General features: G+C 43.7%; 1 pseudogene; it reads left to right on the top strand.

Annotated features, from left to right (window-relative positions):
- The first annotated feature begins 473 nt into the window (after positions 1–473).
- LOC126425338 (5S ribosomal RNA) lies at positions 474–591 on the top strand (annotated as a pseudogene).
- Positions 592–7,623: the final 7,032 nt, after the last annotated feature.

The following is a 7,623-nucleotide window of genomic DNA, read 5'->3' on the forward strand; positions in this document are numbered from 1 at the left end:
CACGGTATCCATCAGGGGGACATCGAACGAGTCTACCAGTGAATGTCAAGTCAAATAAGGCCCAGAGGTGGACCAATTTCTGAAAAATACAAGTTATTGCATCTAACAGACTTATTTTCAGACCAAATAATTTTAAAATTGTGACTGCTAATTTTCATTGTGTAAGATCGATACCTGGTAATACATCGGGATACAAGTAGGAAAAAATATTTACGGATAAACTGTGTTTGGCACAGTTTATAAGTTGTCATAGTGAAGAAATAATATGTAAAATAAAGTCGGCCCAGGTATGGCTAAAATTTAGATGATATTGAACATTTCATCACTTGAAGAGAAGTTACGAATGGGCTACATTCATTACGTAGTGAAACAAAAAGTATTCATAAAAGAATGAAACAATTTCAGAGATGATCTGTTTGGGTTCTGGAGAAATGTAATATCACACGAATTACTGCTGATCCTAAAGCTAATCGGGCAACGGCCTTGCCGCAGTGGATACACCGGTTCCCGTCAGATCACCGAAGTTAAGCGCTGTCGGGCGTGGCTGGCACTTGGATGGGTGACCGTCCGGTCTGCCGAGCGCTGTTGCCATTTTTCGGGGTGCACTCAGCCTCGTGATGCGAATTGAGGAGCTACTCGGCCGAATAGTAGCGGCTTCGGTCAAGAATAACATCATAACGACTGGGAGAACGGTGTGCTGACCCCACGCCCCTCCTATCCGCATCCTCAGTGAGGATCACACGGCGGTCGGATGGTGCTGATGGGCCACTTGTGCCCTGAAGACGGAGTACTAAAGCTAATCACAAAAGACAGATAAAGTATAGGAAGCGAAACTTTATTTAGAACTAGTACGGAAACCTGACCAGTTAAGGAAGTAGTATTTGAGAAGGGAGTGAGACAGAGTTGTAGACTGTCGCTGTTATACTATCTGAACGCTGAACAAACAGAAAAAGCAAGGAAGCAGAAATTTGAAAAAGTAAATAAGGTTCAGGGAGAAGAAATAACAACTTCGAGGTTTCCTGATGATGATGTAAATCTGTCATAGACAGCAAAGTGTTTCTGTCTTGTGAATTAATTACCAGTTTTACGTCTTGGGGAAATGAACAATAGCACTCTATAATCACATTCGTACTCCAGCAACCATAGTAATGACTTCGCATCACTTTATTGTTTCGATTAAAGTGCTAATTTCGTTCGTGACGCTCATCGAAGAGCCCAAATTCTTGCTTTTCAGGCGGACTGGCTACAGCAGAAAAGCAATATGGGCCTGGCTTTTTTTTTTAATGTAAAACATTTTCAGATGCAGATGTGGATCCGGATCATAATCTGCCTGTTATAGGCTGTAGATTAAAATTTAAAAAATGCTAAAACGTAGGGGAAAAAAAGGAAATGGGACCTGGATAAAATGAAGGAGCCACAGGTTAATGAGAGTTTCAGAGGGAGCATCAGCCAGCATTTGACTGAATCAGTAGAAGACTATGACTTACCTTGGCAGATGAAATAGTGCAGGCAGCAGAGGATCACACAAGTAAAACCAAAATACCCAGAAGAAACCATGCTATAAAACATAAAATACTGAGTGTAGTTACTAAAAGGTGAAAATATAAAAGTGCAGCAAATGAAGCTGGTGCTCAGAGCCATTTGAGCCATTTTGAAGCTGTCCCCTCGAAGCGCGACTTCAGAACGTGCAGACAGTATGGGAAGAAGCTGTGCACGAGTGAGTGGCACTCGGAGCTGTTAGGTAGCAGGGTGAGATGGAGCAGGGAGAGACAGCCACCAGCCGGCAGTGCACTGCTGTGGCTTTTGTAGCAGCGACCGCGCCTGCCCCCACCCTGTCGTGTTCTGTCCCACTGTGTCCTGCACTGAGCGTGGCGTCTGTCACCCCCCCACCCCCCACCCCTCCCAACGTTTTATCGCGACTGTCGCGTGTCCGCAGGCTGGTGGCTCTCTCAATCGATAGGGAAGCCTGTTGGTCCCAGAAGCACGCGACGTTGGCTCGAGCCACAGAAGTCGCGCTGCCTCCACTTCCCAGCGATTTGCATCACGTTCACAGGCGAGAGTTTCAAGCTCCGGTGAACGTAATCTGCGGCTCTCATCGGTACGCGTACCTACCAAATCTCCCAGCTCGCAGAGGTGCAGCTTCTCTACAGCTTTATAAAACTGCATCTTTTAGGCAGATGTACGCGTATAGTATTTGTGACTTTACCGAATTCTGCTGACAGTGTTTACTGGCATACACTCGTTGAAATTCTGAACGTAGCGGGCATAAAACCGAGGGAGCGGAAAGTCAGATACACCTAGCACATTGTCGTTGTGGGAGTTGTAAGGGATCCCTGATCCCAGAAACATAGGTGCTTGTATGTAAAAAGTTATACACAACTGCAACCAGTCACGTTTTTGTGTAATAATGCTTTATCCCATAAACCAGTTTTCGAACCTTTTCAGGTTCATCTTCAGATGGTTTCGGGAGGATCCGGGAAGTTACATCATTACTGGTAGTATCATAATGCTGGGTGCTGGTTTGCGACAGTATAGGTGGCTTTTTTCGGATCTGTCAGCCTCCATTTTGATGTCCAGAACATTTTCACACAAACTATATTAGTTTACACTTTGACACTGACACTTTACCAGCATCCAGCATGCGCTTTACAACTGTTGCTTGTAACAAAGATCTTGACAGAAAGATATGGCATTAGCTACTTTGTACAGAGATATGATTTGTTGTTCTCTACATGTGTTAAAGTCGACATAAGGGCAAGTATTTTAATGGCGATAACATGAGAGCACGAGATAAAAAAATTACTGCAAGAACAAATTTCAGGTGATCTGATATCTTATTTCTACTTGTATATTACAATCAGGTTTTTTACAGGCAGGTTTTCATTTCTTTTTTTTAGCAATTATCTTGTTGGCATTAACATGAATCCCAAGGAATCAATAACAAAGAGTTATTGTATCTCCAGTGACATGCAGCTGTCTGTATGCCTGTAAAAAACCTGCCTGTAATATACAAGTAGAAATAAGATATCAGATCACCTGAAATTTGTTCTTGTAGTAATTTTCTTATCTCGTGCTCTCATGTTATCGCCATTAAAATAATTACCCTTGTATCGACTTTAACACATGTAGAGAACAACAAATCACAACTCTGTACAAAGTAGCTAATGCCATATCTTTCTGTCAAGATCTTTGTTACAAGCAACAGTTGTAAAGCGCATGCTGGATGCTGATAACGTGTCACTGTCAAAGTGTCAACTAATATAGTTTGTGTGAAAATGTTCTGGACATCAAAATGGAGGCAGACAGATCCGAAAAAAGCCGCCTATACTGTCGCAAACCAGCACCCAGCATTATGCTACTACCAGGAATGATGTAACCTCCAAGATCCTCCCGAAACCATCTGAAGATAAAACTGAAAAGGTTCGAAAACCGGTTTATGGAATAAAGCATTATTATTCAAAAAATTGACTGGTTGCAGTTGTGTATAACTTATTTACATTCAATATACAGTCACGGTTCTAAAATATCCGTAATGGATATGCATAAATAGATGCTAGTATCCGACATCCAGATCGATAGCAGACAGGAGTCGATTGTCGAGCGCTGCAGGAGGTAGTAATAGAGAGTGTCGAGTGAGAAGTGGTACTAGAGAGACGGGCAAGAATGGTGGTCGAGTGAGTAGTAAACGGTAAATTCATCGGAGTATGACAGATGAGTGCGTCACCCTAATCGTCGTGGGGTCGACCCTCATCGATACAGATTCGTGAGTGTATGAAACCAAAAGTGACCAGCGCCGAGTTACGTGTTTCCCCTCAACCGCGTCGGCCAGCAACAACCATGGATTGCAGCGAGGATTGTTGTGAATGTCAACCATCAGCATTGCGTGTGACGAAGTACTTAAAATCAGCAACCAATAAAAGATATAACCGTAATTTGACGTGTAAGGCGAAGGTAGCAACTGCTTCAGAATTTGTGTGTTAGTAGAAAATATACATCAGTTTGTACATCGCAACCTTCATGGTCTTTAATAATAGACAAACTTCAGAAACAAGAACCGATAACCTTTCATCCATTAAGCGCACGGTCATATATAACCATAATAATTAACTGTTTGGCAGCTTCGGTAAATTACACAAAACCCAGTAAAGGAATTTAAACGGGGATGTTTCAGAGTGCAAGACATGAAAGGGAAGCAGTAGTTGAGAAAGGAATGAGACATGGTTCTAACCTATCCCTTTTATTCAGTCTGTGCGCAGAGCGAGCAGTAAATAAAACGAAGGGTCGATTTGGTTAGCGAATGAAAGTTCAGGAAGAGGAAATAAATGCTTTGATGTTGGCCGGTGACATTTTAATTCTGTCAGAGGTGAAAGCAATTTGGAAGAACTGATCAACGAAATGGATAGTGTCTTGCAAAAAGATTGTAAAATGAAGAGTGACGGAAATAAAACGAGGGTAATGGAATTTAGCCGAAAAGATAGGGCGCTGATCAAGTAATTCGATCAACAAATGAGACACTAAAAAGCAGCAGCTAAGTTTCTCTTGTTGGACTGTAAAATAAAAAAAAAAAAAGAGATCCGATCTGAAGTTTTCCCGGCATATTTCCAATTTGAACATCTCTTGGGTATCCGACCGGTTAGCGTCGTAATTTCTCCACAATATTTCGGCAGACGTACACGCTGCCATCTTCAGGTGGTTCCTGACTGCAGACCCCAGTTCAGACCCAGGCGCCGCTTCCCCCACCACCTCCAGCAGCCGCCGCGCTGGCGCACTAAAGACACCAGCAGACGAACGGTGGAGGGGGTAACGGCTAGTATATATAGGGTGCCGAGAGGAACAGCACAGCATTCGTCAGGAACCATCTGAAGATGGCAGCGTGTGCGTCTGCCGAAATATTGTGGAGAAATTACGACGCTACCCGGTCGGATACCACAGAGATATTAAAATAAAAAAAAAATGACAGTTTGTTGCGTTGAGCTGAGCAAAAGGAAGCGTTATAGAGCAGAGTGTTTGCCCTGCTAGTTTGTGTTGGATGTAAGAACATGATTGCAGTGGTCGCGTGGAACTTATTCACTGGACGAATGAGAATTGTGGTGCAGTGTGGTGTGGTAGTCCAGTATTTTGTGATGTCGCCCCTAAGGAAAGGTCAACTGGAGGATATTTGTTGTGATAGCAGACTGATACAGAAATTGGTAATTGTACGCTGCTAAGCCTGCACCAAACCTATAAGCATCTAAATTAACTTAGTAGTTTTAGAATAACATGTACGTATAACTACGAGAGTCACTCCAAAAGAAATGCACACTATCTTTTTTTAAATCCATCTTCTACTCTACATTTTTGAAAGTTTTACAGTGTTTATATACATCCTTTAGGAACAATATTTTCATTTCACCACATAATTTCCATCCCTCTCAACTGCCTTACGCCATCTTGGAACCAGTGACTGTATATCCGCACGGTAAAATTCTGGGCCAACCTGTTGGAGCCATTGTTTGGCAGCGTGCACAAGGGAGTCATCATCTTCAAACCTTGTACCTCGAAGAGAGTCTTTCAGTTTCCCAAAGAGATGACAGTCACATGGAGCCTGGTCAGGACTGTTAGGCGGGTGTTTCAGTGTTGTCCATCCGAGTTTGTATCGCTTCCATGGTTTTTTGACTGACATGTGGCCGTTCATTGTCGTGCAACAGCAAAACATCCTGCTTTTGCCGATGTGGTCGAACACGACTCAGTCGAGCTTGAAGTTTCTTTAGTGTCGTCAGATATGCATCAGAATTTATGGTGTTTCCACTTGGCATGATGTCCACGAGCAAGAGTCCTTCGGAATCGAAAAACACCTTAGCCATAACTTTTCCAGCAAAAGGTGTGGTTTTGAATTTTTTTTTCTTGGGTGGATTTGCATGATGCCACTCCATTGGTTGCCTCTTCGTCTCTGGTGAACAGTGGTGGAGCCATGTTTCATCACCTGTCACAATTCTTCCAAGAAATTCACCTCCAACATTCTCGTACTGTCCCAAACGTTCACTGCATACCGTTTTTCTTGTTTCTTTGTGAACCACTGTCAACATCCTGGGAACCCACCTGGCACAAATCTTCTTTAACGCCAATACTTTCAGAATTCTGCAAGCACTTCTTTCCCCTATCCCAATGTAGCGTGACAATTCGTTCGCTGTGATGCGTCTGTCAGCAGTCACCAATTCGTTAACTCTCTGCACATTGTCTGGAGTGTGTGCAGTACGAGGCCTGCCGCTGCGAGGACAATCCTCAATATTGCCGTGCCCGGTTTCATCACGTAACCTGCTTGCCCACCGACTAACTGTACTGCGATCGACAGAAGCATCGCCATACACCTTTTTTCAACCTCTTGTGGATGTTTCCCACTGTCTCGTTTTCACAGCACAGGGATTCTATGGCAGCACGTTAATTCTGACGAACGTCAAGTGTAGCAGCCATCTTGAAGACTTGCTGTGAGGGCGCTACTCACGGGAACAGGTTGAACTAAGTTTGAAAACAAGCGGGAAGGATGCATCTACCCACTGTAAAACTTTCACACATGTAGAATGAAAACTGTATTTTTACAAAAATAGTATGCATTTCTTTTGGAGTGACCCTCGCACTGTCATACCCTGAAGGGTAGTTCTGTTATTTACCCACTTCTCCATTCCATTCGCGGATAGTGCGTCGCGAGATTCACTGTTGGTAAACCTCCCCATGTTTCTGACTTTTTCGCCATGTTCATTTCGCGAGATGGAGAAATACGATGTCTAACACTCCTTCGTACGAACTTTGCCGGTATTTCGACAATAACCTCCTCCCTCCTACACTACTCCCCTCTCGTAGCGTCTTCCGCTGGATATCCTTGAGCATTTCCATAACGAATATACGGTACTGTGACGAAAGGCGCATCTGTTCGTAGGATTTCTCCAGCTATTCTATTAATGCAGCGTAGTAAGGTTCTCATACTAAATAATACCACTCAGTAATTGATCAGTCAAGTCTTTCATAAGCCTCCTACTTTGTAGAAGAATAACATTTGCGTAAGATTCTCCCACTGAGGCCCAACCTGCTATCTGCCTTCCATACAATTAGTTTTCCGTAGTCATTTAACTTTCGGTCACCAATGGCGAGGCTGTACAGTAGTGCAAAAAAATGGCTCTGAGCACTATGGGACTTAACTTCTGAGTTCATCAGCGCCCTAGAACTTGGAACTACTTAAACCTAACTAACCTAAGGACATCACACACATCCATGCCCGAAGCAGGATTCGAACCTGCGACCGTAGCGGTCGCGCGGTTCCAAATTGTAGCGCCTAGAACCGCTCGGCCACCACGGCAGGCTACAGTAGTGCATCTCCTTGCTTCTGCGTGGTGAGTAGATCGAAGTATGTCGGAATAAAGACGACAGAAAACTTAAAACACAAGGACAGATTCCGTATTTCTAGATTTCCGGAAAGCGTCTAACACGCTGCTCCACTGCAGATTGTTGATGAAGGTCCGAGCACACAGACTGCATTCTCAGGTATGTGAGTGGCTCGAAGACTTTATGTAAAAGAAACCAGGGCGTTGTCCTCAGCAGCGAGTGTTCGTCAGAGACAGGAGTATCGTCAGGAAAGGCGCACGAAACTAT

The sequence above is a fragment of the Schistocerca serialis genome, chromosome 10, assembly GCF_023864345.2.
Source record: "Schistocerca serialis cubense isolate TAMUIC-IGC-003099 chromosome 10, iqSchSeri2.2, whole genome shotgun sequence".
NCBI classification, from domain to species: domain Eukaryota; kingdom Metazoa; phylum Arthropoda; class Insecta; order Orthoptera; family Acrididae; genus Schistocerca; species Schistocerca serialis.